This window comes from Harmonia axyridis, chromosome 1, assembly GCF_914767665.1.
Source record: "Harmonia axyridis chromosome 1, icHarAxyr1.1, whole genome shotgun sequence".
Classification (NCBI taxonomy): domain Eukaryota; kingdom Metazoa; phylum Arthropoda; class Insecta; order Coleoptera; family Coccinellidae; genus Harmonia; species Harmonia axyridis.
This window is the reverse complement of record NC_059501.1, coordinates 79640953-79664497: the sequence shown is the minus strand read 5'-3', so window position 1 is coordinate 79664497 and position 23545 is coordinate 79640953. Positions and strand designations below refer to the sequence as shown.

The window sequence follows — 23545 nt, the reverse complement described above, 5'->3', positions numbered from 1 at the left end:
GGGAAAAGTGGAATCCTTTCGTTTCTACTTTTTCAACTCAAAGAAAAAATAATACGAATAAAAAGTAAATGGTTTTGAGGAGGAATCTCACTTAGACAAGAGCATCTTTGAAATTTCAGATGGGAATCCCTGTGTTTCATTGCAAATTCGTATTCTACGGTAAAAAATACAAAAGATTTGTAGAAACCAATTTTTCACAATTCAACACAGAAGAATCTGCAATCGAAATTAAATTGTCCGTTTGGATGACCTTGGCGTAACCGTTCCATTAATAATTCCCTCGAAATTCGGACGTTTTCTGCTGAACTGTTTGTTTTCAGTACATGCACTATCATTGTTCATTTGAAATGTCGAAATTATGTGTTTTTGGTTCAAAATATTCCCATTAATTAATGAGGATGTATCAATTGAAAGAATACTCTTTGGAATCTAAGAGAAATCTCCTCCAATCCGTTTATCTTTATTCGTAGAAGGTCTTTTATTGTTTCAACGAATAGTTGGACAATTTACGATTAAAATTTCAAGTGAATTATCAATGGAACGGATACATTAAGGTCGTTCAGACGAAAAATTCAAACTCTATATCAGAACCATGTGATTCGAAAAAAAAGGTTTGCCCAGTTGAAATTCCAAAATTGACCCCTGTACATACAAGGGAGATTTGAAAGGAAGAAATTCTGGCATAAGTGGACTTCTCTCCATCCTCAGAACAATTAACCTTTTATTCAAAATATTTTTCCGTGAAATGTTTACTTTTCGAGATTTTTGACTGACTCAACTCGGTATACAAACAATAACTATTCCAAGCTTCGTTCAAAATTTCATGTAGATAGCTTAAACAGAACCAGAGAAAATTCAAGAAGGTGATTAAAGACCAAATAAACCTATCTAGTGTTATGTGGCCTCAAAAGGGTAAAATTTGCACATGATCTAATAACGCTATGAAACTCTTGACTTAATGTCAGTGATTCTCTTCTTTTTAATATGAAGTTTTTTATTCTACAGTGGTCATAAAATTTTCTAGGGTTGTAATAATCACAATAATCCACAGAATCGATTCCTTTTAAAGGCTTATAAAGATTGTATATTTTGAGTATCATTTTTAAGCGTAGGAAAACGTAACAGTTCGACTATAAATACACAAAAGAATCTTCAGACTGCCTTGAGTCGTTCGAATTCTTCGCGGCGAAGACATAATCCGGACAAATTGATTAATTAAAATTTCGCCTGATGCCCGGACTTGGGACTGATTGTATCTTTGTAGAGAGGGGGGGGGAGGAGGAATATTAAATATTGGGCTGGTTCTGTCCGTGGGAATTCCATTGGGTTCGACCTAGATGTTCTGCACGCGATTGAGGAACGAAGAAAACTGTATTCCACACGACAAATGTGATGGATTGCCTTTTGTAATCCGGAATATGATCGGAGTGTTTCCTATTGCTTTGTTAGGAGATGGAGGGGGGAGATTGGATGTTGAATTAAGAGGTTGGTTTTGAATATTCATAGAAACTTCTCTAAGAAGATTTGTACGGTCTTCTTAGATAGATTGCTTGGACATATGGAATTATTTTATAGAAACTATACTGTTCATTTCAGATTATATACTGTTCATTTCAAATTAGATACTGTCATTTACTTCCGTAGCAGTTCTTTTTGAAATTCAGAAAGTTATCGTTGTTGAACCTTTTTTTGAAATTGAGAAGAATTACATTTCGTTGCAATTTGTTCTGCAAGTTCTTTCGAGTATGCATTTTGCACAGCATTCATATTATACTTTTTGACACCACAACTGGTTTTGAACGACCTTCACAAAATTCGTTTTTGAGCAAACGGCGACCAGGATTTAACTCAGTTTGACAGCAATAAACAGTGATTTTTGGGTGGTGCTTCAATCCTAAAAGTTGAATTTAGTCCATCGAAGCATTATTGTTGAGTTATTAATCCATGTCCAAATTGATAAAATGTTAGTACTTGTTAGGAGGAGTTTATACCGTCTCAGCAGTCATTTCAATAATAGGTATACAGGGTGATTCAATGGGATGGCCTATCAGACGTTTATGGAACACTAATCATAATTTTATGTTGAAAATTTGCATATTGGGGTTTGAGAAGATGATCTTTCTCCTTAAAATAATTTCAGATCTCTACAATTTCCGGTTAAACCGGAAACAAACTACTACCTACTTCCTCATTCCAAATAGTACACCCAGTCTATTATGGCATCATCAGATAGCTTTTTTGACGACTATTTCGGCAATATACCATACCTTGGGTGAAAACTCAATGGCTCATGAGTTAATGGGATTCTTATAAATAAAATGGTGGCTTTGAGGACTCAAATTTTTTCCATTCTTCGGCAGAAAAAGCTGTTTTCGAGAAAAATATTTATTTTTCGATTTCGCAAATACGTAGTATCTATTATAAGACTGTTTGCGGTACGGCCCAAAAATGTACAGAGTTTTCATTAGAAGATTATGAACTTGGACAACTCAAATTCATCAAAACTCAAGATTTTCAAATTGGAAACTATATTTATTCTTTTTTCAGTCGATTATACGTAGAAAAATTAGTGGGTTTTACTTAAGCAAACCCTATACCTAAAATGAATACTTCGAGAGTTTTCGAGGAAGAACTTCAAGTGAGGAAAAACCTCAATTTATAACGGTGTGGAGTAGTTTGTGACTTCCGGAAAATACAGAAAGAAACTGAAATCCGATGTTTCCAGAACTAAATTTTACATTTCATGAATTATAATTAATTTTTCGTTGGGATTGTTGAGGAATTCATAAACCAATACAATTTTCAATTACGAATAATTCATTACAATTTTTGAAATGTCAAATTTAGTTATGGAAACATCGAATTCTAGTTTATTTCTGTGTTTTTGAAGTCACAGACTACTCCACACAGTTATAAATTGCGGTTTTTCCTCATTTAAAATTCTTCCTTGATAACTCTCAAAGTATTTATTTTAGGTATGGGGTTTTCTTAAGTAACCCCCACTCTTTTTGTCGAGTTGTAGAAATCTGAAAATATTTTAGGGAGAAAGATCATTTTCTCAAACCCCAATATGCAAATTTTCAGCTCAAAATTATGATTAGTTTTCCATAAACGTCTAATAGGCCATCCCGGTGAATCAACCTGTATATTACACTAGAAACCATCAATTTATATGAGGTTTTAACTATTATTCATTTTAGGGAGTTCGTCATTCTGAAAAGTCGTTATTTGTATTTTTTTTGGAATGGAAAAGAAAAAATTGAATGAATTTTTCATTGAAGAACCACGTGGTATGAACCCCTCTCAATTCAATTTCCTTGCTACGATGGTTATTCCATCAGGGTTGCCAATTCCTGAAATATAAAAGGCAACCGTCATGATGACCCACTCCAATTCAATATTCATTAACATTTTAGCGATTCGAACGTGAACCAATAAGATCAAGTACCGGGTTTTTCACTATAATTTGACCCCCCCTTTAACTTTGTTACTAAAAGAGGTACAAAAAAATGTTTTCTATGAAAGTTTCAAGAAATCGACTAATGTTTTTTCAAAATGATCTCACAAAATGAAAAATATACAGAGTGGGCAACATATTGATTGCAACTTCATTTTTTCAAATAGAACACCCTGTATATTTTTTATTATTTGACTAGATCTTTTTCCCCTAATTTCGAATATATAACATATGTTTGGTCTATCTCTCTTATTCTGAGTACCACAGAGTTTCAAATTGAACCTCCTGGCAAGCTTAGTAATCAGTTTTCAAGTGGAAAGCTGCGATAATTCAAAATGCCCTTTTTTGAGTTATCTCGTGGGCAAAGATTTATGACATACGTTTGTCATTGAATGAAACTGTTCATCGAATATGCACTACACAGAATAGGGAAAATTTGAAATATTTTCACTTTATGTGAAGAACAATAAGAATAATAAAGCTACAAGGAGAGAATATATGGAGTGGCATTCAAATCATCCTATTCCAATTTATAGTGAAAAATATATGTCATATCGTTGCCAATGAGATAACTAAAAAAAGGGCATTTTGAGTTATCACAGCCTTCCACTTGAAACATGATTACTTAACTTGCCAGGTGGTTCTTAAAATTTAAAACTCTGTGGTACTCAGAATATGAGAGATAGGCCAAATATATGTTATATATTCGAAATCAGGGGAAAAAGAGCTAGTCAAATATAGAGGAATATACAGGGTGTTCCATTTGAAAAAATGAAGTTGCAATCAATATGTTGCCCACCTTGTATATATTTCGTTCTGTGAAATCATTTTAAAAAACATCAGTCGATTTCATGAAACTTTTGTAAAAAAAAATTTTTTTGTACCTCTTTTAGTAACAAAGTTAAAGGAGGGGTCAAATTATGGTGAAAAACCCGGTACATAAGTGTTGAGAAAATTTCAGTAGTGAAGGATCTATCGGAATTCCATGAAACGAAAAATTCAAATTCTAAATAACTCAAATTTGATAAATGTAACTTTTCCTTCCGTCGTCAATCACCCCCATAGCCTTCAACCTACCCATCACCGTCCCAATCCATCACCTCACTCTGAAAACTCCCGAAAACCCCCGGCCCGTTCGCCGTCCCCAAAACCTGCGCACACCGCCCGTCTCCACGTGGTCCTCTCCAAGACCGGGCGCCAAACACTCGCTCAAGCCGAAAGCTCGACTTCAGCCTTCAGTTCGCGTCAAAGCGCTAGCACGGTCGGTCGCTGAACCTTCCCTAGCAGTCCTGCTGCATGTTCTTGCCTCCGGACGTGTATTTGTGTGTGTGAAGACCGAGAAGTCGCTGCTGCTTCCAAACTATTCGCGATTGCCGGTGTACCATTGTTCTTGGCGTCACTTCACCAGCTTTTTTCAAACGGCCCGGACAATGAGTAAGGAACGCAAAGAATGGTGTCCTTTCCAGTGGGTCGCAGTGTAGTGCATCCATAAGTGTCATCGGTGTGAATTTGCTGATTTGGGTTTTTTTGCCTCATTAACACCCTGGACTAACTTTTAATCTCTCTCAGCTATTACTAACGACTCTTTCAACCCTTAAACTCCCTCCCATTTCACTCTGAAGTGAATATACACTGCAGGACGCCAAAAAGTACCATAAGTGTCATCAACTCTTCTAACTCCTTATACTTATTCATTCCCCTCTTCAAGTGAAAACAGTGCAGAACATCACCACCTAACAAGTGCAAACTATCCTCCAGTACAACTAACAGCTCTTCTAACTCCTCAAGAAGTGCAAACTATCCCCAAGTGCTACCAGTGATAGCTAACAACATTTTCAACCCATATACAGTGAATATACAGTGGTAAACCCCAGAGTTTCACCGTTTAAATTGTGCAAACTCTCTTCAGCAGTGTCGTCAACCCGTATGGTGGACGTCAAAAGGCGGTTTTCTTCATGTTCTTTTCGAGGAATTTGAAACGGGTTGATCTTTGAGTACGGATTGTATTTCAGTGAGTGAGACCGGGCTTATGAAAGTTCGATAAAGTGAGAGCAGTCTGCTTTTGGGTCATTTCGACAGTTCTTGTGGATTATTCTTGGCAGGACGCGGAAGAACTTGTTTGGAGGCGACTGGGCCGTATTTGGAGTAGATGTCTGATTATTATCGCAGTTGTACGGATTGAAAAAAAGGTGAGTACTCGTGGTTTTTTTTTTGAGGTGACAGCGTGATGCTGTTTGGTTATGTTTGGGATTGTTAAGCGGGTTCTGTGTTGGCGAGGAGGTTGGTTTATGCATTTTGGGTATCTACTGATGACAAGTACTTCTTGTGTCGTCTGCTGACCAAGATATTTTTCGGTCTGGGCCATATAGTAAGGAACATAGATAGAGAATATACGCAATTTTACATGACCCCAACATGGTTAGATTAGGCTGTCGGATTGTGATATATTTTAAATCCACTATTTACTATATCTTTATGGATGTATATTCTATTGAATGAAATATATTTATTTGGGTGACTCCCGATTAACTATAAATTTGAATATTTGGAATCCGCTATATCTCCTAATTGTCAAATTTATGATAGGCAGAATATTTATTAATTTCTTTATCTACCTGCTGAAATCCAAGGTTTGGCAACTTTTGCTCTCCTAGTATCATCGGTTGTTTCACGTCGTTTTGCGCACTAGAACTTTGTTTCCCGAATTTCTTATATATTTAGAATTTTATTTCAATATATTTTGAATTAATATGAGACGTTGATTCACTATGGGACATAAGAAGTGCGTTCTTAGAAGAGAAATTTGCGAATTGAGTGAAATATTGTATCACTGATATGTTTTCATTTCCGCGCGCTTGTTGTCGAATTTGATATTTAATGTTGGGGACAAAATTTGCGTACTGAAAATTACATATACTCCCTCTATCTATGTTTATTACTCTGAGGTCTTAGCCAATATCTGTCTCAACAGATATAAATCGATCTGATATATTTGCTGAGAAAATGTTAGACTTTTGGATCCAATTAAATCCTAATCTGATAAACTGAACAAACACACAACGTACAATGAAAATTTTTGCTTGGAACATTCAACTAGGAGAAATTGTACGTCAATTGTATAAAATGAAACAAAATGAACACCAATTTTTGGGATATTTGGTGTTAGATTCAATAATTCATAATATAAGGAGTAGTACCTACCTCATCTGTACAATGACAATAGCTGCAATCTCTTTCGAATGTTTTTCAAATTCTTCAACAGAATGTATCTGTCCTTCAGAGACTTGTACTTTTCACATGTTAGCTGATGACTCTCTGCAAATGAAGAAACCTCGGAAGAAACAAACTTGAATGAACTCTAGATATAAAATTTAATATCATATTAATTTCCATATGCTGAGGATATTAAAATTGCTTTCGAGACAATAACATTAAATAATCGAGTTAGCCTTAATCGAGGCCTTAATTATTCATCACTACTAAAAACATTTATGAGTGTATTCGCATCCTTCCATTCACCCGAGCATTCACCTGATTCGATCACTTGCGATTTTTAAACTTTTTTAATGCCTGAGAATCGTCTCATTAGATAACTCTGAGGTGATTACCGGAAATTACCCTATATAAGGAGGCTATGTTGAAGAATAGAGTTGAATTATATTGAAATGATTCCTGACAAAAAAGTACTGGGAAATTATGATTTGAAAGTATGTTTCAATTTCACCAACTGTCCTTTAATATTTCTATATATTCATGATAGAGTTCAGTGTCATCTGTTCTTTAGTTTATTCATATCGCTTCATTATGCTTATTAAGTTTTTGTGATATATGGCACCATTCAATCTAATCAGAAATTATTATTTTTATTTATTATTTTGAAATAAGCCTACTACGGAGGTGATAGAGAGAAGTCTGGAGAAATATGTAACGTAAAAACTTCAAATCGGAAATGTAAAATTCTGTAATACTCATTAAAGTGAAGTATTTTTTCTCCATAAAGCTCAGTTAGCCTAATTCCAGCACTGTATTTAAAGGTGTTACTTTCCTGCTTAATAAGTAGATAATTACCTTATAAAACAACACTCTCGAAATTAATTAATCTTTGAATTACACAATTATATCTATGTTTGAATTATAATCTGGTTCGATGATATCAACAACCTAAATTTCACAGAAAACTAGACATGGCTTTAATCGAATGTCATAACTAGATAGACATAGAAATACATTGACTGATTTAGAAGTTTATTGATGTTTAAAATTATGCTTGACAGCATTGTTCCATATATTATTTAGTGATTATTTTGGTGAATCAAAATAGTTCAAATGGCCTCGTTTGTCGAAAAATTCACAGTTGATATTGCTTCAATGGCTATTACAGCAAATTACCATTTTTACAAGCTGGTGTGAAAAATGATTGTAGAGCTACAAACATGAAATCAGTGATTTTCTCAGTGAGTTCATTCCATTGTCTATTATTAATATACATTATAAGATATACTTACCGGTTTTGTCTGAGTGTCAAGTAAATCTAAAGGTGATCGAAAGCTTATCTAGATTTCAGAAGATTTGAATCCTTTATTCCGGAAATATCAATATCAGTTACCATATTGACTCAATAGGTTGATAGATATTAAGTAAAAAGTGAATAATCCACTTGAATTTCGTGTACAATTTGCTCTGATTTCAACAATTTCAGTCCGTTATGGATTTTAAAATTTATTTGCGTGGAAACAATAACCATTCAAACATGCAGCGTGCTCCCGCGCCCGGTGTCCCCCAGGACAGATTCTTGACCCCGCAATATCCGCCGTTGCAATCTGAACCAACAGGTCCCAGTCCGGTCCTTGCCGCCTTCCTCCGAGATACCATAACCAATCGCAGAACAAATTTTTATCATAAATGAATTGAAGATACGCATAGCTTGATAACTGTATAGAAAATATCCAGTCCCTGTGTCGACTACCTGACCAGCCAGGAATCTCTTTTTTTCTCCTGCGTGGCATCGAGATCGAAATAATTCACTTCAGATAAGTGGTTGCATTCAGTGCAACTTTTTTCAACGGACTCTTGTTGTGATCGCCTTATGAGGAGACACACTATTCATTGTACGAACAGATAATTATTGCTTCAGGAAAGTGGAGAGGCCTGAAAAAGGAAGAGTTGTTGATGGTGCTAAATTAATATATTTTCAGGAGCATTCGGATTTATATTGGTATAGGTTTATGTCTCGGGTTTATGTATACATAATAATACGAATAAATCTGCGATCAATATATGTTATATTTTTAGATTCTGTAGTTGATAATACTTCAAATTACCTGTGTAAGAGTACAGGGTGTTCTACAAGCTCTATTATTATTATTTTAATAACTTTGAAATACATAGGCGTAGAACTTTGCATCCCCATGATTTTTTGCGGTTGGGATTATCGTACTGAACCCATTTTTTGTCCCTTGTCACAATGCGATGTAGAAATCCCTTTAATCTTTGCCTTGCAAGCAGCTGTTCACAAGCAAACAAACGCCGTTTAACATCTCTCGGCTTCAACTCGTACGGCACCCAAATTCCTTGTTTCTGAATCATAACTATGAATTTTAGGGCTTCTTTCCTTAATAGCAGCCTCACCATAGTTATTTGAGAGCATACGATGAGCCTCAGTCGCAGATTTCTTCATATTAAAGCGGAAAATTAAAACCTTCAGCAAATGACGGGAATTTGGCTCGTAAGCTGACATGTTTAATCGAGAATTACTTTATGATGCAGACTCAAATCGACTAATATTTCGATGGCGTTATGTTGACTAATACCTTAGCTTATTGCATGACATCTACGATCTATTTTTTCGACTGGCGTTATAGCCATTTACAACTGTCGTCTTTTAAAGTTTGTCATAAATATTCATAATTTTCTGGCTACAACTAGAGGCATACGTCGGGAGCAAACTACTAATTGATCCTCCTCCCAAAATGTTTGATCAGTCGCGGAATTGCATTTTACCATAATATTTATGTTTCATTCACCTGAAAAGTGCCATCAAGATTAATAGGACTCTATTTTTACTTCTCGACTGACACTTAGCTTGTAAGAATATATGAATGAAAATAATGGTGTTGTAAAAAGCCATAAATTGTTCAAATAATTGCGTAATATCTCACTTGATGTAATCAAACGCTTGTGATGGTGAATAATTTGTTTACATTATATTTCTATCACTTTTGTGATTGGTGAATGAGTAAGTATCGATCTGAAAAATAGTGAATTTGGGTACTACTACTGCAGTGTTGATCGCTTTATCCAGAACCATATTGAATTAAAAAAAAAATATCGAACAAAAATTACCAAATATTTCCGTGACCAGACAATCGACGGAGTTGATATTTCAAGCTGAATACTAAACTTCGATGCCTTCTTCAGAACCATAGAAAATTCAAAAATAATTTCGAAAGAAAATTTTTATTTTGATGACAACAGATCCGACCTATTTGAAATCTTTGTAATGAAAGAATAACAATTTCAAGTCTGTTGTAAAATTACGTGCGATCAAAAGTCCAAACTTAACGTCAGAGTTAGTAGCAACTTTAAAAAAACTCCAAAAAGCTTGTTTTAATATTGATATAGAACAAGCATTTTATTGTTACTTCATAGAACAAGTTTAATAATGCAGGCATGACAAAAACAATGTTTTCAGTGTTTCAAAGAGTTTTCCAATGAAAGGTATAATTTAGATAATAAAAAAGGTATATTCCAAGAAAAATCAATAGATGTTTACTCCATTTTGAAGTGGTAGGTATGTCATTAACGATGAAAAAGCTTCTCCCGAAATTTTCAAGGACCAATTAGCACGTTTGAGACTCGATAACCTCACGAATTCAATCTGCTGGGTCTTCAATGGAGCATTGGCATAAAGGTACCTTATCATGTCAGAAAGAAGTCTAAAGGTGTTAAATCACAAGATCTCGGTGGCCAATTGTGATCTCTTGGAAAACCGTTTATTTGAAATTCCATTCGAGAATGAACATACTGAACTTCAAAAAGGAAAAGGCTCTATTTTTATTGTGAACAATTACATTTCACAATATTTTTTCCTCTCCTTATCTACTAGAAATAGCTTTCAATGGGCTAGAATAATTGGTTTGAGAGTCTCAACTTACCTGAATCATAAATTTCTGGAAAGGTCAAAGTGTAACCATTTCTATCGTAATTTCTTCACATCACAAATTAATCCCAGAGAAATTCAAAACGATGACAACTCTCGATGCACCTATACCTACGGAATATAATTATTTTTTATCGTCCCATCTCGGACCATCCATTGTCGCGTCGAAGGGACCCTACAACGACCTGCCCGATCCTTATTTACGACCACTTAACGTCTTCTTTTCACCTAATGAAGAAGACACCTTTAATTCAATACTCGAAATAATAACCGAAAGCTTCTTGTCGGCCGTTTTGTAGAAGTGTGTCGTACTGGCTGTGCATGTAAATGAGAGGGACGTGTTGAACAAGAAATGAGAATTAAAAAGGATCGGAGAACATGCTCGTGGGTGCAGGTTGATGGATCGATCCTGCTGCAGTTCACGATGGGGAATTCTAGTCGAGATGATAATTGAGCGTTTTATTTGGAGGATCTTATGAATGGTGGCGCGTTTTCAACTTATTTTCTAATTTTTTCGTGAAATCATATAGAAGAATTCGAGAATAGCACACTGAATTGATATTAGGTGCTATTTAGCGTATGCGAGAGCGTATGTTAGTTAGCTTTGAGTATGAAACGCTTCATTTATCTCGGTGAAGGTTCGCAAGATTTTTATATTTGTTGTCCAATTTTGCTTCCGTCGTTTTGCAATGGATTGCTGTAGCAATAAGTGGTAGTGGAGAAAAAAATGAATCAAAGATGTCATAAAATAAGCTTAGGTATTTGTAAACATAACGCCATCGACATATAAGTCGATTTGTGCCTGCATCATAAAGTTATTCTCAATTAAACATGTCAGCTTACGAGCTGAATTCTCGTCATTTGCGGGAGGTTTTGATTTTCTGCTTTTATATGAAGAAATCTGAGGCTGAGGCTCATCGAATGCTCTCAAATACATATGGCGAGGCCACTATTTGAATGAATTTGCCGAAAGTGGTTTCAACGCTTCAAGAACGGTGATTTTAAAGTCAAAGACCAGCTTCGCGGTGGAAGAGAGAAGATTTTCGAAATGCAGAATTGGAGGAATTTAGATCGAGACTCGCGTCAAACGCAACAAGATTTGGCAGGATCATTAGGAGTGACGCAACAAGCCATTCCAAAACGTCTGAAAGTCATGGAAATGATTATATTCATAACCATTTTTTAACAATAAAGCCTCGAATTTCGGAGAAAAAAAAGGGGAAGCAAAATTCTACGCTTATGTAGATTTTCAAGTCTCATTCTGACAGTTGAAGTCCTAACCAACGCTAACAAGTTTCAAGGTCTTTTCGTTCGCGAATTACAGTGCCAAATTCTGATTGCAGACATCGTGTCGAAATAAAAACTAAATGGAATTTAAAATTTGTGTTAAAATTCTTCAGTTAGTAATATCGCCAGAATATATTCGAGGGATACTGAAGGTCAATAAATTGGTCTCCCTGATTAGATGAAGAGATAAAGACGTTAACTCCGTTCAAGTCTTCTGCGCATGCCAAGTTAGCAAAGTTTGTGGTTTGAGAATGTGAACCGTCTTCTAGAATGCTTGGCTATTTCACAATAAATCATGTAAGAGATCGAGACGAACCTACTACGTGATCAATGACACTTAAGTATTATTTCCATCTGAATTGTTTCAAAATCATTCTGACGTAAACTGGTAGTGCTACGCAAAAACTAAGACTGGTAAAAAACATCTGGCAGCGTTTTTGAAAACAGCATGTTAAGAATACCTTAAATCAGTTGTTGAATTTCCGGTACCAATTTATTCTCATTTTGTGGTATCGTTTATTTCAACCTCGATTTCAACTTTATCAGCGACATTTATTTTTATTGTAGAAACTGTTACTGAATGAGCGAGCAAAAACTTCTATTCTAACGTCACTGCTATTCATGTAATTTGTCAACATTCACAGATTGTCCAGATACCTGCCAGCATTGACAATAGATAAGCGACCAGCTGTCAAACAATAGTCCTCTAGAATTCCCCGCATCTCACTGATACTTATTGTATCAAGAAAGGTAGCTCTTGAACGATCTCAATAAAGATCAGCAAATAAGGATGCCAGAAAAATATCCCTTTTACCTCAGATCGAAATGAACACACACAAAACACGGATTACTCCAGTAATCATCCTCGATCTGACATAAACCCACTTTCGAGATTAAGCCCCTTTCAAACGCCGATATTCCACATAGAGCCATTAGTTTTTGCGGCCACATTTTATTAGAACCATTCCGACGGAGCTTGAGAAAACGCTCGCAAAAAAAAAAGGACAAGAAATACGGAAAATAATGTTAATTCGAAAACATTATGAAGCATAGCGAACAGACAATACCATGCAATTATTTTCGTATTATTATACTCGTGAAGCACGCATGCATTTGTGTAATTACAATGGCGATTGTAACATCCAGAAATGCGGCACTTAATTCGTCTGCAGGATCTGCAGGAGAACCGTATACGTACGGACCGACTCCCACCGATATTTGTTTGCGTTCCTGCTGAAATAATGGTTAGGTTAGGTTATGGTTATCGCATATAGCGTCGAAGAAAATGTAGGTTCGAACGGTGTCTCGAAAAATTCTGGAGAACACAATGTAGAATATCTATTGTGGCTTGATTACGTGAAAGGATGCAAATTTACACAATGGTTCGTTTCCTATTTCTCATAGAATATCCCTCTGTGACATAAATGAATGCAACACCTAGAAGGCGTTGGAAGTCTCTAAAAAAAAGCAGGAAAGCATTGTGGCCAATTCACAAGATTTCATTAAATTTCACTGATGAAGTTGAGGATTATGATGAACTCTTATGAGATTTACAGAAAACGTGGTTACTCCATGCTTAATCTTTTATTTTTTTAGTGCAATTATATGAACGCCTCATTTATATCGGAAACCTATCGCACGATTTTTGTAGATTTTGGTGAGCAAGGATCTTGTGATATGTCATCCGATAGTGGTTTTTACATGATTGTCAGATCAATGAATAATAATAATCAACTTTGGTTTTTCAAATGGATAACCCTGTAAATGTTTTCCCTTTTAAAATATCGAATAATTCTTTATGTTTCCTATACCTACAGATTGCATAATTTTGGAGTTAAAGCTACATTTACATTATCTTTGACGGATAATACGGTTATGATTGAATTGAACTCGTTCAATTTCAATTTCAAATTCAATTCAATTCCATTTTATTCATCAACATATATTATGATACATTAAAAGTTTAAACTGGATTGCCAATTTGCAGAGATGCAGTCTAAGCCAGTCTTGTATACTGCCAATACTCTCGCAAAAACAAGTGATGAATATTCCCTGTATACTAATCACTAATATTTAAATTAACAACACTGATATGTAGAAAAAAAATTAAGTTTGCGTACATAATCAAGAACAAAACAAAAAAGGGTAACACTAAGAAAAACAAAAACAAATTTTAGCTGAACAGACCTGAAATACGTCGATTCTTTATTTTAATTTACCGTATTTCAAAATCATAATCTAATATACAGGGTGAATTATCACTTTCGAGTAATTTTTTTTTAAATGGAACACCCCCATTTAAATTTTCCAATTACTCTAGCTGAGCTGATTCCAAAAATGTATCACATGTTGATTCCAATTGGTACTGGGTGGACAGACACAGTGTATATGAGCTATATAGAGCTATAAGCAACATAGATCTATAAGCTACAATTTGTGGAATACTCGTAGATGAAACTTGTGGCTCTATAGGACTTTAAGCAACTTTTAGGCCAATAAAGATCTTTCAAAACGGTAGTTTTGCTGGCTTCTATTACAATTTACAATTATTACAATAAAATCGTTCATTGAAAACAACAAATCAATAAATTAGTCATTGATAAAGTTGAGTATACTATCGAAATTATAGCTCACACCACCGTTAGTGGTCCACTTGAATGAAAGCCATCATTATAGACTCCCGGCATACTCTACTATAAGCTTCACGACATATACGCGTCATTCGTGTATAAATCCTATCCGATTTACCAATCCTAGTCCGGAACACACAAATCGCAGCGGGTACCCAAAATTCGAATCGAGAATGGTGTCGTGACATCCCCCGGTGTTTCAACAACCAGAAATTACCCGATCTTTTGTCCGCCAAATTGCTGAATAAATCGGAATTGCGAAAGATCGCGGCCAGACAATGCCTCAGCTCCGGTGTTCCCCGTGCAAACGCACCAAGAATGAAAATTGCCTCCATTAAAAATACCGATGACCATCTACTGCGATTCATCACGGCCGGTACGGCGCAACGACCAAACGGGCAAAAAAAAAATAATAATAGAAGACGTAGGTTTATACCTACGGGAGTATGTATTGTCATTATACCCGTCGTAAGTATTATTACGGAGTAAAAAAATGGTTGCTGTAATCTGTTTAATTGCTCTGCGCGCGACGGACGCTGGTGGTCGATGACTCCTGCTGAAGAGATCTATTACGACATTCTTCCAGATGAATCTCGATGTAAGCGGATTTGGGATGCTGTCGCATGGTCTGGATTTTTCTATCGGGAATGCGATGGATTGTTGGATTCCGTCAACTCTGAAAATTTTTCACCGTTGTTCATTGTTTCCTAGTATCTTGACAGAGTGACTTATGAGATAGAAATAAAACATTCTTCCTGTCTGGATTCGAACCTTTGACCTCGCGGTTACCGATCAAACGCTTTGCAGAAGTTGGCATACAGTCGTCAATATACAGAAGAGCTGACCCCAACAGAACTAGGTCTAGAGCTTTGCGTTCAAATTACTCCAATGAATTCATTCTATAACAGACGTTTTGGATTTAATGATTATGTCTGAGAGTATTATGAGTGAAGTCAGGGTGGTTCCAATTCGTTATTCAAGAATCTCCTGAACTACAGCAGTGAGCTTTTGAGCGCTACACGTTCACTCATGCAACAATTGTGCCCTTCGAAGCTGTTTATATAATACCTTTCTGAGGTCTTCAAGGCAGCAATTGGCTCATAAATTAACGAGTATCCATCAGAAGTTCCTGAGTACACATCAGAAGTTCCTGATTACACATCAGTGCTTTCCTATGTTCCTCGCTTTTTAGTTTCCTTTTATTATAGTTTTGTATTACTTAAAAGATAAATAGGGAAATGAGCACCAATATAAAAACAGACTGAAACTAATGACTTAAGCCGAATAGGAGCTTTTGTAACCTTGCCTAAATTGTGATGTTATTTTGTCTAGAAATATCATATGAACTTTCAACCATGCAACCTGAAGTTGCACTTCATGAAAATATTTAACCTAACCTAACCTAACCTAACCTAAAGTTGCACTTCATGAAGATATTTCAGTGATCAACGTTTTTCAATATACAGGGTGGCCATTTGAAAACGAAACAGACGAGATTACAGACGAAATAAAGTTTTTCGATAGAAATGCTCGGACAGGTCGATTTCTGTTTCGAGGGGGACAACTTAAGATGTAGGTTACGGACGCATAGCGCTTCAACCCTTGCTACTACAACCCTCACCCCCAAATTTTGAATATGGAAGATGGGTGAGTGATACCTCATTTGAAAGGTATTTTTATACTGATTTCAGCACAGTAATTGTTTTTTCATTTTATGCATTAGTTCTCGAAATATTCTTAACTAAGTATTTGAAAATGAAGTGGTGTTTTCGTGGCACTTGTAGTTATCGACATTTTGAGCTTCAAAACAACCATGACTGTGGCTTCCTTCCTAACTAACTAACGCATGAATATTTCGAGAACTAATGCATAAAATGAAAAAACAATTACTGTGCTGAAATCAGTATAAAAATACCTTTAAATTGAGGTATCACTCACCCCATCTTCCCTATTCAAAAATTGGGGGTGGGGGTTGTAGCAGCAAGGGTTGAAGCGCTATGCGTCCGTAACCTACATCTCAAGTTGTCCCCCTCGAAACAGAAATCGACCTGTCCGAGCATTTCTATCGAAAAACTTTATTTCGTCTGTAATCTCGTCCGTTTCGTTTTCAAATGGCCACCCTGTATTGTAGATGTTTGCTTCAATATATTCTATTCGATCTTCTGAATATTGGGAATCTATGCTTCCTAATTTTCAAAATATGTGCCTCCTAAATTCAATCAACTGAATAGGAAGTGTAGGGCCAACACACTTGCCAGAAAAGGAGCAAAAACTCCTTCCATTGGCCCAGAATCTTTTCGTGGTAGGTATAGGTAAATGCACCTACAAGAAAAAGTTTCAGGAGAAGAAAAAATCTTCCTGGATTGGAACATTCGAAAAATTTTCTTGGAGACTTCGATACTGCGAGATTTGAGAAATATCTGGTTCTTAGCAAGAATATGGTTCACATTCCCACTGAATTCCCTACAAGGATTTGCCTTCTCAGGGACCACCTCTTGACAATGAATCTAGCAGAAAATGACGAATGCAGGGTCTGTGAGGATGAATAAGAAACCCCAGAACACCAATAAATTCATGCAGACTATCGAAAAACAAAAATCTAATGTTATCAACGGAAATAGATCTTTTCGAGTTGAAATTTTGCTTGTTAACATTAATCCGAGCATTAATCCGGTATTTCTGTGAAAATTGATACGTCTAGGTTTATGTAAAATAATCACTCGATCACTCGATACACGACGTGAGGGGTCACTTCAGTGTAGTAACATTGCTAAAATGACCTTGACGAACCATAGAAAAATCGTTCCCAAATTTCACTGTACAGTGCATCCCATTTTGGGTGAGACTGCCAGGTTTCTCGCTTGTTATTTAAGATAGAGCCTTGTGGTTTTCACGTTCCTGTCCTACTTTTTCGTGAAACTCAAGTTGGTCTAATCAGATTTTGCATAACTGTTTCCGTTCAAGAGATACATGGCGATTTTGGAAATTGATACTTTTCGGACCCCTCCTTTATCTCCGAAGTTATTAGAAATAATGCTGAGGTAAAAACTACGTCTGAATCAGAATTCTGCGTAGAATCCAGTGGCGTACTCAATTTTTTTTTTTTCGGGGTATGGTTTTGAAGATTCAACACAAACCTATATTTTTTTTAATGGAACACCGTATATATCATTACTTCGTTGAATTCGTTATATTTTTCCCCTCAAAATGATGTATGATACTATATAGGTAGAATGGTCAGAAATGTTAAAGAAACACTAAAACATCAAATAATGATGATTTTTTGTTAATGAGCAATGGATTTCTCATATGAAAAAAAAGTTCAATTGGATAATTTTAATTTGTGATTTTTATAAATAGTACAGTAAGCAAACAAAGATAATACAGTCATCACTAACATGAAAAACAAAACGTAGGTACCTACCTAATAGCAACAAATAAATGATACAAAAATTCATAAACATTGCATGATATCTTACAGATTAAACTATTCAAATTTTCCTCTAATACATAATGGACAAAACTTTTCAATACGCCTTAGTGTATTTAATATTATAAAAGGGCGGTTTTGTAAATCTTGGAAAACTGCCTCTCTTGATGCACGAAGTTCTTCGAGACTGTTATGTCTTTTACTGTAGTATATTATATGTATTAGGAAAAATGGACAGCAATTTGAACATTTTAATCTGTAAGATATTATGCAATGTTTATGAATTTTTTTATTATTCATTTGTTGCTATTAGGTAGGTACCTACGTTTTGTTTTTCGTATTAGTGATGAGTGTATTATATTTATATGCTTACTCTACTATAAATTAATATCACAAATGAAAATTATCCAATTAATCCTTTTTTTCTTATGGAAAATCCATTGCTCATTAACAAAAAATCATCATTATTTGATGTTTTAGTGTTTTTTTAACATTTCTGAACATCCTACCTATATAGTGTCATATATCATTTTGAAGGGAAAAAAATAACGATTTCAACGAAGTAATGTTATATAGGGTGTTCCATTGAAAAAAAAATAGGTTTGTGTTGAATCTTCAAAACCATACCCCGAAAAAAAAATTGAGTACGCCACTGGATTCTACGCAAAATTCTGATTCAGATGTAGTTTTTACCTCAGCATTATTTCTAATAACTTCGGAGATAAAGGAGGGGTCCGAAAAGTATCAATTTCCAAAATCGCCATGTATCTCTTGAACGGAAACAGTTATGCAAAATCTGATTAGACCAACTTGAGTTTCACGAAAAAGTAGGACAGGAACGTGAAGGCTCTATCTTAAATAACAAGCGAGAAACCTGGCAGTCTCACCAAAAATGGGATGCACTGTACTTTATGAAATTCGGTAGTTGAACAAATTCATCTGTGTTTTTCTCGCTTCCTTTACATATTCACTGCCCGAACATAATGCAAATTGTTCTTGCGTCCTCAAAAAGCATCATTAAATTAAACACCACAATTTGTACACAGCTATCAAGACCACCATAAAGCAACAATGTTTTCTCACAGCAATTTTAATATCATTTCGGAAATGAAATAAAAAGAATCTAACGCTGCCGAGGACGTGAAGGCAGACGGAAAAAATTGATGAGATGTTGTGTAATTAATCAAGCTGAGACAACGGCGAATTAAGATGGACAAATACGTTTCAGGTACGTTGAATCTTGATGAAAGTGGTTGCCTTTCATTGCACGGAAATCTTTATTGAGGTCTCGGTGTTTTTTTCCCTTTTCATTCATTCTATTCGGAGCTAATAATTGCCGCTGAAGAAACTCAATCTATCTTCTTGGAGATCCAGAGTTGGGTCGAAGTTACAAGAGAGGAGATAGAAAGAAAAAAAATTAGTATTGCTCCACGCTTTTGAACGGGAATAGGGTTCATTGAATTCAATTCGCTGAATGTTTCATATGTCCACCTTTAGTGATAACTATTCTTCAGCTTACAAAGTTTTTGCCAATTGCTTGACTCTCCCAGTTTTACTTTTACATCTCAAATATTCTATTATTTTTATTTTCCAAAAAACTCAGATTATAGTGTTCTCAATTTTTCTTTTCATCATGTTGTGTAGGTGAATACAAGGTGTCTCAAAACAAAGTCTACATTTCTTTAATCTACTGCGTGGCCGTAACGATTTGGAGGGGCGCGGGAGATATGTCGAGCGTTTCTCGGGAACGAATCGCACGTTGTGCGTACGCGAATTTTACGAAAATGATGACTATTGCGCAGAGAAAATTCTTCAATATTCAAGGTTTTGGTCACTGGCGCGCCAAGCATTCATCTCGTTAGGAAATGGATGAAAAAAATTGAAGAGATCTGTTCAACACTGAATGGGATGCAATATCATCGCAAGAAATTATTGGACCATACTTTTCAAAAATGCAAATGGGATATGTACTAACTGTGATTGTATTGAGTATTGAGTGAGAATGTTAAATGAGTTTTTGTTGCTTGAACTGCAAAATTTTCTTTGCAACTGATGAACATCATTCCAGCAACTTCACACACGTTCAATGAGACTATCTACTAAAAATCCTACTAATTGAAACAGGTGACATTCATTGCACCACTGTCACCTTCCGCAGTTCTGATTTAACTAGGAATTCACGGCTTGACTTGATATTCAAGCTACTTGACTTCAGCTTGACTTGAAATTCAAATCAGTATTAGTATTTCAATGTCAAATCAAGTACTCATTCATCAAGTACTTGACTTTACATCGAAAAACTACATCTTGAGCTGATTTCAAGTCAAGCTCAAGTCAAGCAGCTTGAATGTCAAGTCAAGCCGTGAATCCCTAGATTTAACGCCAATGAACTTTTGCCAGGGAAGTTTACCACCAAACCGTTCTCAAGAATTTTGGTGTAGTAAAAGTGACAGTAGACATTTAAATGGCATTTTTTTCGAGAAATTGATGTTCTATTCATTTACTTTTATCAATTATGAGTAACTTTATTACTTATCATTAAAAACGAGTCATTAATTAATTTTAGGATCAGCTACATATTCAAAAATTTACATAATTGATCCGAATTTTTGAAATAATATTCCCTTGAACGGACCCTTGAAGCACACCATGGCTTCTTCCATAAAATATTCTACTTAAAGCTCTTCGTAAACCAAAAGCATATAATCCATTGAGCTCAGTGCTTGAGTGGCAATTTCTTTTCTTCTTCGCTTTTCCAAACCAGGCCATCATTCTCATATCCAATCAGTTTAATTGGAGATCCATCCGATGATTTCCAAAAGTGGGCAAGACGTGCTTTATGGGTTCCGTGAGAACCTACGGAATGTCGACGATGTTAATAATGGCCTATAAATGATCGAGAAAGGTTTTTACTTCTATATTGAAACAAATAAATTGCGTGATAAACCACAATTTTGCCCGGAGATTTATGACATAGGATCCGATCCCCTATATGTCAAACCGCAACTTGACAGGACGGGGTAGCTGTAGGTTTCGCCCTACATGCAATCAGTGCATTTCCTCTTTTTATTTATGTTCTTATTCTGGACGCCCGACTACCACACTGAATAAAACACGTCGAAAATACCAGGTATTACTCTCGGTATTTCTTCATGATTCCGATTAAAGGTTGCGTGCTAATTGGGGATTATGAATTTAATTGAATATCTTATGTTTATCTTACGGTCGGTTTTTCTTCTGGTGGTCTCAACTATGGTTTGCGATTGAATTCGCTATCTTTTCTCATGGGGGAACTGATGTATTTATGATTCAATGGTGGTAATTCTGTTCGACTAATTGCTAATTGCTAGAATTCTCCTGGAAGGAAATCGTAATTCTTGTTCTCTTCCTTGATAATACACCGAGAAAAACAATCGTCTCGTTCTCAACAGAGGAATTGCTGAAGGTGATAATTTAGACTAGACTTCGTTTACTGTCGGGCTTCTTGAATGTGCCTGATTTCAGATAGTGTACCTTACTGGATTGACGAAGATAGAACAGTGTTTTCTTTATTTATCTCTTTATGGTAATCGTTTTATGCTTCGTTATCTAGTCAAGAATAAAATAAAATATATAAATTTTAGGTACTCCCTGCTACGACAAAATGTCGTCAATGGTTTATAATGATAGTTTCTACTCACCCAAACAATAATGATAGTTTGCAATTAACTCAGTTTCAAAAAAAGGGTAACACCTCAACCCTTTCATGGGTTTGGAAGAGAATATGCAGTTCAGAAATGTGAGCTCAAAAATAAGAAATACCTCTGAAGGAATATACCCGAACAGGGCTGATGTTCAGAACTCACAATTTGAGTTGGCAAACTTCTCTAAATTATTGTCAAGTCTCCTATGAACGTTGTCAGATATGGTGGAATTCTGAAGATCATCGTAACAATTGTTGACTAGGCTATTAAATTAAGGATCAAACTGTTTACAGTTATGGAAAACTCTACAACAATATCTAATCGAAATGAATAATACGCCGACAAATTCAAAAATTGGTGTACAATTTTGCTTCCGCCGTTTTGCAATAGATGGCTGTAGCGGTAAGTGGTAGTCGAAATAAATAGATTGTAAATGTCATACAATAAGCTTAGGTATTTGTCAACATAACGCTATCGAAATATTAGTCGATTCGTCTGCATCATGAAGTTATTCTCGATTAAACATGTCAGCTTACGAGCCAAATTCTCGCCATCTGCCGGAGAATTTAATTTTCAGCTTTAATATGAAGAAATCTGCGGCTGAGGCTCATCGAATGCTCTCAAATACCTATGGTGAGGACGTTATTAGTGAAAGAACGTGCCGAAAGTGGTTTCAACGCTTCAAGAACGGTGCTGGTCGAAGACCAGCAAGGCGGTTGAAGAGAGAAGGTTTTCGATGATGCAGAATTGGAGGCATAACTAGTTCAAGACTCGTGTCAAATGCAACAAGAATTGGCAGGATCATTCGGAGTAATGCATTGAGAAACAAACGTCCGCAATACAACGGGAGACATGATAAAGTGATTTTACAGCATGACTATGCTCGACTCATGTTGCGAAAGTGGTCAAGACATACTTGAAAACGTTGAAATGGGAAGTCCTAACCCACCCGCCATATTCTCCAGACATTGCTCCCTCGACCTTATGAAGAAGTAAAAAATTTGATCGATTCGTGGATCGCTTCAAAAGATGACTAACTTTTTCAACACAGGATTCGTAGGCTGCCTGAAAGATGGGAAAATTAATGGCCAGCGATGGGAAATATTTTGAATTATAAATGTACAACCTGTTTTCTAGAATGAAGCCACGAATTTCGGAAAGAAAACGGCGGAAACAAGGGACACAGAAATAGCTCAAACAAATATAGAAATGAAATAGAATATGATAAAAGAAAGATAATATTAAATGAAAGTATGTTGAAAGACACAAGTAGGATATATGAAGGTCTGGATGAAGTTACAACTTGCGACCTTCCGATGAGCAAGAAATACATATCATTTCTTTTCAGATCTTTGTCTTCCTTTTCATCTTGGGTTGGGACAGTCTTTCAAGTTCTGTTGTCAATAGCACAGTATCTTCAAGAATGTGTGGAACAGACTGAAACGTCATTGATGATGTAGATTTTTGTCGTTTTGCTTTCAATGAGTAACGAAATTGGGACACTCTGTACTCACATCAGCAACATAGCGAAGAGTTAGCAACCCAAATTTTCCCAATCGGAAAGTTTTGTCTGCGTTTTCCAGCTTGATACAGATGGCATCTCGGATCCGCCATCCGCGTCGTCACGCAACCGCTGAAATAGATAAACTACACCAATTATCCCTTCACGTCCAGGCAGATTGAAAAACTCGACAACACGTGCTACGGCAAGATATCGGGAAAACTTCCATTTCCTCTCCTCCCTACGCGTCCGTACGCGCGAGCGACAATAAATCGGACGATAAAGGAATTTTTACGATTTGGAAAGCAATTACCGGCCGATCTGACCATCTGATCCCCTATCTTCCATTAAATATGGCCACACGCGGTCGTGTTTTATCGGCCGGGACAACAGGGGGC

The 23545-nt window shown here is 35.9% G+C and overlaps 1 protein-coding gene across 1 annotated transcript in view; it reads left to right on the top strand.

Annotated features, from left to right (window-relative positions):
- Window positions 1-4688: 4688 nt before the first annotated feature.
- The window catches only part of LOC123680738 (protein prickle-like), a 348884-nt gene continuing 330027 nt past the window's right edge, over window positions 4689-23545 (top strand). Inside the window, exon 1 of the mRNA XM_045618797.1 lies at window positions 4689-5646. The gene's annotated coding sequence lies outside the window, so the exon portion shown is untranslated. The remainder of the gene's footprint in view (window positions 5647-23545) is intronic.